The 11,447-nt window shown below is 41.7% G+C and overlaps 1 protein-coding gene across 1 annotated transcript in view; it reads left to right on the forward strand.

Annotated features, from left to right (window-relative positions):
* IL20RA (interleukin 20 receptor subunit alpha) overlaps window positions 1-8,683 on the forward strand; it is a 55,000-nt gene extending 46,317 nt beyond the window's left edge. Inside the window, exon 9 of the transcript XR_003428399.1 lies at window positions 7,603-8,683. The gene's annotated coding sequence lies outside the window, so the exon portion shown is untranslated. The remainder of the gene's footprint in view (window positions 1-7,602) is intronic.
* Window positions 8,684-11,447: the final 2,764 nt, after the last annotated feature.

The raw sequence follows: 11,447 nt of genomic DNA on the forward strand, positions 1-11,447 counted from the left end.
TGTGGCCTCTCCCGTTGCGGAGCACAGGCTCCGGACGCGCAGGCTCAGTGGCCATGGCTCACGGGCCCAGCCTCTCCATGGCATGTGGGATCTTCCCGGACCAGGGCACGAACCCGTGTCCCCTGCATCGGCAAGCGGACTCTCAACCACTGAGCCACCAGGGAAGCCCTAGCTATTGCATTTTTAAAGACCAAAGACTCACAGAAAAAGTAATTAGGATGGAACAGTGAGAATTAAATGAACTACATCCTTCCAACAATGTTATAAGTACAGGCACAGTGTATAAACTCAGACAGGAACATTCAAAAATGTATTTGAAATTAGGAAGTAAAACCTGATGGGCACGCTGACGGTGAATCGTCCCCTGAGACGTCTCTCAGGCTGGAAATTAGCAAACAGCGCAGTCTACCACCCGAAGAATAATGATAGCTCTTCAACGCAGTCCCAGAAAAAGGAGCTCATACAACCTTGGGAACCTTTAATTTTAACTATTTAAAAGAACCAAAGTAAACTTTGTAGTTGTAAGGGGGATGAATTAGCTGAATATTTCAATACTGCTAGATATAAACAGATGCTCTCTTAGGAAGCCATGTTTGGTTTGTTTAGAATCTGAAATGCAAATATATTTGTAGGAGCAAGGCCCTAACCCTCAATAAGTCTGCCTTTTAAACAGCATTCAAGGCTAGGTGGTAGATATGATAGAAAAGAATTATTAAAGACCCTACGTATCTGATAAGGCAGTTAGTGAACATAAATATCTCTGAGTCATAGCTGTATTTCCAGGGAAAGTACAGAAATCAGCGCCTAAGGATTAAATTTGGAGACCCCCAGCAAAATTTCAGACAAGCCCAGAATTCATCTACGAATGCATAAACTCGGCCTGTCTCTGACAGAGAAGGTTCCCTCCTCTGGTTCCTACATATGCCCTCAACTGCGGAGCCGCCCAAGCCGTCTTCACGTCCCTGAGCATCTGCTGACTTGAGTTCCACGCTGCTGCCGGGGTCAGGACTCTGAGAAAGCCGGAGTGGGAAGCAGTTGCGAGCAGGTGCAGCCCCTGCCGCCTTTCCTTCCGCGGAGCGTTCCTGCGGCTCAGCTTCCAGGGAGGTGGCTGGCTCAGCGCGGGAAGGCAGAGCGCACCGACCGTCTTCCGTGAAGTGCAGCAGGCAAAGCCACTGACCTTTACATCCCAGACTGGCTCCTTCGGGTCCAACGGTCGTTCCAGAGGAGAGTCGGCTTCATCACCCTCCCCTAAGGACGAGGAGCCGTTCGTGACAGGAGAGCCCATTCTCAGCGCGCCCCCTCCACTTGCATTCAGAAACGGCACAGGGTTAGTCCTTGCGCCCCGCGCTGCCTGCCCGTACCCTGCCGCCCCCAGGCGCCTCCTTTGTCTGCCTATCTACAGGCCCCACCTGCTCCCAGGTGAACGTTGAGCTGACCAAGCCCTCCCGCAATCCCACAGCCCCTGGTCGGGGGCAGCAAGTCCAGGGAGAGGTGATGAGCCTCTCTCTGCCCCCAGGAGCTAGGCTGTGTGCCCTTTCCTTGGCGGCCCCCTTCCCAGCTAAATGCTTCCAGAATGATTTCCCCACCCAGAGGTGGCTGAAGTGGGAACGGCTCACCTCTACCTGGCAACTAGCCAGCCACACTTACTGAACAACTTTCAGGTTTACAGAAAGTCCCAGCTGCTCGCGGGGGACGGGGAGGGAGGGTTTCAAAAGAAATAAAAGCATGGCTCCTCCAACCGAGAGACATAAAGAATAAGACATAAAGACCAAGAAGGCCCACTGCCCAGTGTCGTTTGAATTCACACACCCATATCCTTGCAGTATAGTGTTGATCCAACTAGAGATTTTGTAGTGACAAAATCTGCTATTTGATCTCACAAATTTAGCAATCTGATAGAGGAAGCTATATTTCATGGGCAAGGATGAACATCCTCAGGAGTGTTTTTGGAAGTTGGTTTTCCTTACGCAATGTGATTCTTATTTTCTCTTGTTTCTGTTCCTGCTTCAAAGCCAACTGAGATTTTATAACTCATTTTTTCATACGTATCAATCATGACTCATAGCTATCTGATAAATGATAAAATGCCTCTGTTTCTCAGGCTTAACTTCCAAAATTAAATATTCAAATAAAAGAAAAATTACATTGCTCCAGTAGATGTCAGTGATTAAAATCACGAAAACAGTTCTTTTCAGAGAAGCTCTATAATGCATCTAGACTGTGTTTTCCCTTCATTCAACCCTGACCTAATTTTGAGCTTTTCTTTTAAGTGCATCTTGACTTAATTAATTGTTTACAAGTTGCCACTTGGAGATAAACTTCTTTTCTGAATAGATTCCCATGAGGACTTGGTCAGGAAGGCTGAATGAGGCCTCCTTGCCTTTAGGGAATGACAGGCTCCTACTGCACACGTATCCCTGGACCTGTGAGCACGCAGAGTGCCTATGAGTACACAGGGCCACTCCCGCTGCCCTGAGGTGGCACTGCCTGTGTCCCTCCAGATCCTACAGCATCAGAGAGCGAATTGGTGTCTGCTACTTTTGTAAAAGCCACTGGAAATCTAAGGAGATGGAAAGGCTACTTGCCAGGGTCTTCAGAAGATCTGATCCAATAAGACAACACAGACTTTTCAGTTGCCTTAAGAAAAATTCTGTTTGAAAGACTATGTCTGGAGCCAATAGCTATCTGCTCAAGCACGAAAGACATTTACAAATTTCCTCCGTTTTATCTTACTCCCTAAAGGGAGATGACTAGAAAAGGTCAGAGTGATTCTAATTGGTTTCTATAAGTCAAATAAATAAATTATTATTAAGCACCCACCAGATTTGGGCACTGGGGACAGCAGGATAAATCATGTATGTCCTGCCCTCAAGGAACTTACAAGGACTTCTCTGTATACCGTTCATTTACAATGAGGTGTTTTATTCCCCAATACAGAAAATCACTACTAAATGGATTTCATACTTCCCTGACCTTATGTCATGATTCCCAAGTCTTCATTTAAAATGTCAGCTGTAATAAGGTGATGCCCTTATTGGAGAGATTGGAGCCTCTCACTGTTTCTTCATGCCAGCCAGAAATCTCAGAGCCATCCTAGACTTTTCCTTCTCCCTCACCTCTCCCAACTGATCAGTCATCCTGAAGTGGAAATTCTACCTCCTTGATCTTTCATAGCTCACACATTTCTTCATTTCCACTGTCGTAATTAGGGCTTCTTCACGTCTCACCTGGAACACTTTAAATGTATTCTGGCTCATGGCCCTGGGCTCAGTCTTATCCAGCACTTAACCATTCGCCATACTATATCATAATGGCATTTTTATTTGTCAATCTTTATGCTGGATTATAAGCCCTTGCAGGTAGGCACTGAGTTTCCTGGACACCAAGCACAGTGATGGGCTAATAGGAGGCGCTCGGCTTATGTTCATTAAATGTATGTGAGAATGCAAACTGGATGCATGTGTGCATTAAATGTCTCCAAACTACTGTGGTTTTACAGTTCCTTCTTTCAGTTTCCTCTCCAATGTCAATAATCACTTTATATGCTTTAGCAGCATTTCTGCTTTCCATTCACTTATTTCCACTATCCTAATAAATTTTTGGTTTTAATCTGCTGTAGGCTGGCAAAGCAGAAAATCAAAATTATTTAGAGAGAGTATAAAGTAAGGGTGAGCGGGCTTTGACTGGGTCCCGCATCTACAATTAACGCAAATGAGCTTCAGTGCACTGATTCTGTGAGAGATGTCTCAGTACCTCATGGAACTTTGTTCCATTGCTGGGTTCCAGATTGCAGGAGTTGTCAATAAGCCTGAATTCTAGGTAACTGAGGTGTGACTATATTAAACTTTTTGGTAATTGGTGATTATTTTATTGAAGCAGAGTGGATTTATAATGCTGTGTTAAGTTTTTGGTGTATAGCAAAGTGATTCAGTTATATATATATATATATATATATATATTCTTTTTCATATTCTTTTCATTATGGTTTATTATAGGATATTGAATATAGTTCCCTGTGCTATACAGTAGGACCTTGTTGTTTATCTATTTTATATACAGTAATTTGTATCTGCTAATTCCAAACTCCTAGTCTATCCCTCCCGCATCTCCTTTCCCCTTTGGTAACCATAATTTTGTTTTCTTTGTCTGTGAGCCTGTTTCTGTTTTGTAAATAAGTTCATTTGTGTCATATTTTAGATTCCACATATAAGTGATAGCATATGGTAGTTGTCAGTAATCAATGATTTTAATTTGTACTTTTAATTCAACAGGACTCTTCCAAGTTTGCTTCTGGAAATGTATAGCAAGACTCCTGGTTTTAGTACATTTTAAAAATTATAGGTATGAATCTAACCCAAAAATGTTATTAAAATTTATCTCATTGGAAAATATTTATGTTGCTATTTTTGTTTATATCTTTGCTGTTTAACTTTTTCAAATACAGTTTAATGTTAAGTGAGACAGTATGTCAAAAATCCATGTTGGAATGAATTGAGGATCCTCAACTAAAAATTCACGGACATTGCATTATTCTGTTGAAAATTTCCACCTAATCCTATTCTTAATGGGTTCTTTGTAGATGGAGAACTGAGCAACACAGCCCTGAAATACTTGTTAGCACAGAGCAGTGGTTTCTGCTTTTCCTTTTTAAACTGAGGTTGGTTACATTTAGGAGTGAAGATAGCACACACCCTTAGAAAAGAAGTTGAGCTTGGAATTGAAGCCAGTTATCCTCCCCATGTGCATTTTATTGTTTCTTTTTAATTATTTATTTACTTATTTATTTTGCCTGTACCAGGTCTTAGTTGTGGCATGTATGCGGGATCTAGTTCCTCGACCAGGGATTGAACCCGGGCCCCCTGCATTGGGAGCACAGAGTCTTACCCACTGGACAACCAAGGAAGTCCCCATGTATGCATTTTAATTGCCTCACTTAAGAGCACAAGCCCAGTCCTCAGCCTTTGGAATCGCCTTCCATCTCAGCTCCTGCAACTGGAGGCCTGGACATCCAGGAACACATGTGTGGCCAAGCCAGTTAGATTCTTTCTCTTGGAAATATAGTCAGGGCTCTGAGATGAAACTAATGGGTTGATGTTGAGCACTTGACCTAAAAGGTCATGTAGAGTCGGGATGGAAGTGGCCTGTTGGGTTATATGCAACCATGAAAAGCTGATTAGAGAGAAAGGAAGCAGAGAGAAGAGACCCTAGGAGAGACGCAGAGTGTGACCTCAATTCAGAGAATGACCAGCTATATAATTGGCAGGGTTCAGCACATAATGGAAATGTGGACCGCCTTATTCAAAAGCAAGGGGGGAAATGCCACTAAAGGTACTAAAATATAAAGATTTTTCCTTTAAAATTATTCATAAAATGTACAGGGGTATATTAGTCAGCTAAGGCTGCCTTAACAAGGTATCACATACTGGGTGGCTTACAGAACAGAAATTTACTTTCTCACAGTTCTGGAGACTAGAAGTCCAAGATCAAGGTGCTGCTAGGGTTTCTGGTAAGACCTCTCTTCCTGGCTTGCAGATGGCTGCCTTCTTGGTGTATCTCATACAACCCTTACTCTGTGCACACAGAAAGAGAGACATGTCGAGCATCTCTTCCTCTTCTTATAAGGACACTTGTCCTATGAGATTAGAGCCCAAGCCTTATGACCTTATTTAACTTTAATTACTTCTTTAATGGCCTTGTCTCCAACTACAGTCACATAGAAGGTTATTAGGATTTCAACATATGAATTGGGGACAGGGGACAGAATTCAGTCCATAACAAGGGAAGAATAGTGACACATAGGAATCATTTACAAATTGAACTTACAAAATGAACAAAATAATATTCTTTTGTGTCACGATCTTATATAACACAATAAATAATAGTTTATTAGTGTGATGGCTTGATTGATCATTAGACTTTTCTGGCTCACTACTGAAAACATAATTATTAGGCCATCAAAATTTATACTTTTAGCAACTTCATTTTCAATTGATATTGAAAGCAATGTGAGGTGCTCTTGGAAAATTCAAGATTGATTTTTTTTTTTTTTTTTTTTTTTTTTTGCGGTACACGGGCCTCTCACTCTTGCGGCCTCTCCCGTTGCGGAGCACGGGCTCCAGACGCGCAGGCTCAGCGGCCATGGCTCATGGGCCCAGCCGCTCCGCGGCATGTGAGATCTTCCCGGACCGGGGCACGAACCCGCGTCCCCCGCATCAGCAGGCAGACTCCCAACCACTGTGCCACCAGGGAAGCCCATATCTATCTTCTGATAACTCCAGTTACTGGAGCTGTTAAGAGTATTTTATAGGCTGTGAAAACTTTGGGGAAATTTTCTGATTATTTATTTTGAAATACAAATATCAGTACATCTAGAGCTGATGATTCTTGCAGAACAATTTTTCTTAAAAAATGTGATCCTTCATACAAATCCCTTTCATGTAAGTCTGGATCTAATTTTAAATGCAAATTTGAACAATGGCATGTTAGCATTTCCTCTTATATTTCCTGTAACTTGTGGGGGTTATACAGAAATCTGACTTCATGATTTATATACAATTCAAACATCTGTTTATGTATTCTATCACTGTATCTTCCATTACAAGAGAAAACTAATTTTAAAATGATTTCCTTCATTAATAATTGGTTCACCTGATGCTTCATATGACAATAGTGTTCTTTTCCATCAGATGTGATGATCTTTAAGTTTAATTTCTATTTCTAGGCTTGTGGATATGTATTTGGCAACGTTGCAACAGTTTTCAAAACCAGAGATATTAAATTATGAAGAATTCTAGCAACTCACTGATAGGCTTTATTACAATGCCCACGTGTCTTTTTCTATTTAGTAATAATTTGCTGACAAAGTTTTACCAGCTGAGCTCCAGCAGTTCCTGGCCAAAGATTTGAGATTTGTGTCAGTGCCCCAGAGATAGGCTCCACGACCAGATCAGCAGACAGGCACCCACCATGGATCCTAGCATCGTCTTCACACGCGGACCCTCCTCTCTCCAGAGCTATGGCTACTGCTGCCACTATTGCTGCTTCTGCTGCCGCTGTCGCCATCATCACCACCAATCCGGACCCAGGTCCCAGCCTTGGCGTGTGCAGCCAGGCTAACTGCTTAGCACGAACATTGGCCACTGCTCACAGTGCCACAGGACTAAGCCAGCGTGCATGAGGGCGTGTGTGTGTGCGTGTGTGCTGTCACTTCACATATCTCCTCTTTGCACAGGCATGTTCCATTATCTATTCAGACTTAACTTACAAAACACAACCTCCTCATTGGCCAGTTCTGGCACCATCCCTCAGGAAGCCAAGCTGTGCTTGTGTCTTGTCCTTGGATGCCCATAAGATGGCCCACTGTATTTTTGCAAAAAATCCCCTATTGGATGCCCAGTCATTGTCCTTTCTCTCTTCTTTACTAAAAGAAAAGTTAGTCTTTTCAGGGGAGCCATATGCCACTTCCCAGAATTCCTTACATCTAAAGGTAATTATGCAACTCAGAGCCAATAAAAAATAATCAGAAGGCTGTTCTAGATTTCTGGTGTTTGTTTTCCTGATACACATATGGCCTTCTTTCTGTTCCTCTTCTTCTTGCTACAGGAATGCACACATGAGGCTGGAGGTAGAAGAGCCGTCTTGCAAGCATGAAGCAAAAAGCAAGAAGGTTGAGCTGGAACACTGTTCACTGATACCATCAGGAAGCAGCTACACCAATCCCAGACTGCCAACTTCTGCACTTCTTATTTTATTAGAAACACAAATTCTTTTGGTTGGGTGCTGAATCCAGTTTTTATTATATGCAGCCAAATGAAATCTTAACTGAGATACCCCTTTGCTTACGTTACCTTGGGTGGGTTTTTGTTTCTTGCAACTTGCTGTCTTTGCACCATCCATACCCTATGGATCCTTTTCCTGCACAAGGGCCTTCCCTCAAGGTGCTTTCACTCCTACCAACCAGTACCTGCAGCTCTTTGTTAGAGGACTACTCTCAGGCTGCCCAGCCTGTTGGTCTTAAGAGCTATAACTACCCAGGAATTTACATCCCCTGGGAGCTATTTGTAACCCTTGCCTTACTCTGGATGGTTTTACTTACTGCAGGATTGAGTAAGAGTTATGCCCTGTGAGATATTGATCTGACACTCTTGCACAATCCCACTCCCCTACCAGTTTCTCCTAGGGACATTTCCTAATGAACTACTTTCCCATGAATCCTTATCTCAGGGTCCACTTATGGGAAACTCAACCTAAGATGCAATCCAAAGATCCCTGAATAGAATACATATTCTCAAGTGCTAGGGACTGAATGTTTGTGTCCTCTCAAAACTCTTTTGTCGAAACACTTTGTCCCCAGTTTGATGGTATTTGGTGGTGGTAAATAGGAAATTAGGCCTTAAGGGTGGAGTCCCCATGATTATAAGTGCCCTTATAAAAAGAGGAAGAGACATGAGATCTCTCTCCCTCTTTTTTTTTGTGCACATGCCAAGGAAAGGTCATGTGAGGACATAACCACATGGACCCTCACTAAGGGCATCGTGGCACCCTGATCTTGGACTTCTAGCCTCCAGAAACATGAGAAATAAACATTTATTGTTTAAGTCATCTAGTCTATTGTAATCTGCTATAGCAAACTGACTAAGATACTAAGGGACTTAAAAGTAATTTAAAAGCCAATCAGTTTTGATGTTTGTTGTACATTCAAGTCTTTAACAGAAATAAAGGTATCCTTCTTTGCATCGAGCATAAGCTCCATCCCTCTTCATATATCCCGTCTGACAGCAGCCCAGGAATTGTTGTCACCCTCAACCTCCTCATTACCTCCCAACACTGTGCTTTCTTAATCCTAAAGTCCTAATTATCTCGCTGCTCTTTTTTGGCCATTGAAGCCGGGCATTTCAGACTTTTGTTTTGTGCGCAAAAGAAAATTGAATGGCTTTATTCACAGCCTGATTCTCTTTTATCCTGATGCTATGAGTCGTCTCCTTGATGTCAGCAAGGCCGGGAATTATTTTTAAAGGCCTAAATCAATACTTTCATTGAGAAAACTGGACCATGCGGGCTTGCAAGCTGCAGATGAAAAGCTGAAACCCTTTCCAATAGCTCAGTTCTGAGGGCTGAGATCAAGGCAGATGGCTCAGTGTCCCTCGATATGATTTGATTACCTGTCACTGCCAGATGCCCAGTCTGAGGTACGTGAAGAGAAGCACAGACAGCTGAAATTACACTGTTTAGGAAGCAGAGGTACTCGTTCAATTCAGTGACTGAGAAGCAAAATGCTCCTTCAGGTTTTAAGGAAACACAATTTTTCGAAAATTGGAAATGTCTTCCTGTCTTAAGAGGTCTGTCTTAACACATCGTCATCTGGCTCCTGGTTTTCACTGAATCTTTGTTATTCCAGAGTTCTACCAAGCTGGGTTTAGAAACTGTCCCAATAAAGGGGACCATTAATTCCATAGACTTATAGAACTGTGGGGCTTAAGGGAAACTTCCAGATCAGATAGTGCTGAGTTCGTCCCCTTCATATTTTTTTATTATTATTTTTTTATTTTTGGCTGCGTTGGGTCTTTATTTCTGTGCGAGAGCTTTCTCTAGTTGCAGCGAGCGGGGGCCACTCTTCATCGCGGTGCGTGGGCCTCTCACTATCGCGGCCTCTCTTGTTGCGGAGCACAGGCTCCAGACGCGCAGGCTCAGGAGTTGTGGCTCACGGGCCCAGTTGCTCCGCAGCATGTGGGATCTTCCCAGACCAGGGCTCGAACCTGTGTCCCCTGCACTGGCAGGCGGATTCTCAACCACTGCGCCACCACGGAAGCCCCCTGTCCTATTTTTGAAGAAGGCCAGTGACATCCTGAGTGTCAACTGAAGGCTTTTTGGTTGCATAAGTCAGAAATCTCCAACTACCTTAAAAGAGAGGAAAGTATATGATTGAAAGAACCCTGGAGGGGCTCAGAATCCAGGGGCAGACGGTGCCTTTGAGACTCATTGGAAACTTGAGAAACTCAAGAGCCCTCAAGAACCCACCCTGCAACTCCCACCTCTCAGGAACCACAGGGTTTCTTGCATAGCTGCTTGTTTATCTTGTATGTGGCCCAACACACCTGCAGCTCAGGTGCTCACCGTTGAATCACTCAAAATTCCACATTCCTAAGTCATGCCAGCCTGGTCTCTGGTGAGTCTACTGAGGGAACCCTCTGGTCAGGTGTCCAATTCTAGAGCAGTGTCCTGATACTTGGAGTTGGGAAGGCAGTGTCACAGCTCAGCTGCGGAAGAATCCCCAAGGCAGGAAATAATTGGCATCTCTAATAACACGAAATGATTTGTTCTCCCGAAAAATATCATCAGATTCAAACAAAATTATGGCATGTCTAAAAGAGTTTATGGAATACAAGGATAGTCCAACATATGGTTTATTTTTCTTCCTGCAATGTATCACATGTATAGATTTAAAAATAAGAAAAACTATTAATAAGTATCAATAAGATACTTGGTAAAACTCAATAACCATTCATAATTTTCAAATTCAAAAAAATTGTTAAAATGCCATTAAAAAGGCAAATAACAGGCTAATTAGAATATGTAATCGACAAGGGATTAATATATTTAGTAGAGAAAGTTCTTAGAGTAAGGTTTTTTCTTTTATTAGCTCCTCGATTAAAAAAAAAAAATGAGCCAAGGATGGGAAAAGGCAATTCATACACACAAAAATACTCAGCCTCATCAGAGTTTAACACACAAAATGAAACAACACGAAAGTATTACTTTACTCTTCAAGGAGGCAAAGATTGAAACAACGATTATACCTAAGATTATTTAGCACGTGGTAAAACACATAGACTCACGCAACGTTTTTAAAAGCATATATTGGTAAAACTTTCTGAATAACCATCTGGTATAATTCATCAAAAGCTTTAAAATTGATTATGCAATTTTACTAGGAACTTACCAGAAGTATTCTAATATATAGGTAAGTAAATGTTTATTATGGCATCCCTTAAAATATAGGAAAATTATAAACATTAAACATGTATAACAATTGGGAGTTTTAATAATTTACGATAGTATAAAATTGAGAGAAATGAGAAGCTAGAAGGAATAGACACAACATAGTTTATAGGTTTATTTCTAAGTGGAGTTTTTTATATTAACTTATTTTTATTTTCTTCTCTGTGCTTTTTAAAATATTTTCCAAAATTTTTATGATGTATGGTATTTTTGCTATCTGAAAAGAATAAAGCATTCACAAAAATACAAAGGGAAAATAAAATTTAAAAATAGGAAAAAGTGGGGAAATATTGGAGCCATTCTCTTTAAAGTCAGTACCAATAAAAAATGTCAAATGTAAAACTGTTATTTCATATTTTTATATCCTGTCAATCCAAGAAATAAAAAAGAATAAAACAGAGGTTAATCCACGGAAAAGAGTTTAGAAAAACTAACCAGACATGGTAAGA

This window comes from Aethalodelphis obliquidens, unplaced genomic scaffold, assembly GCF_003676395.1.
Source record: "Aethalodelphis obliquidens isolate GAN/ISIS:26980383/991018 unplaced genomic scaffold, ASM367639v1 scaffold3, whole genome shotgun sequence".
In the NCBI taxonomy this organism is placed as follows: domain Eukaryota; kingdom Metazoa; phylum Chordata; class Mammalia; order Artiodactyla; family Delphinidae; genus Aethalodelphis; species Aethalodelphis obliquidens.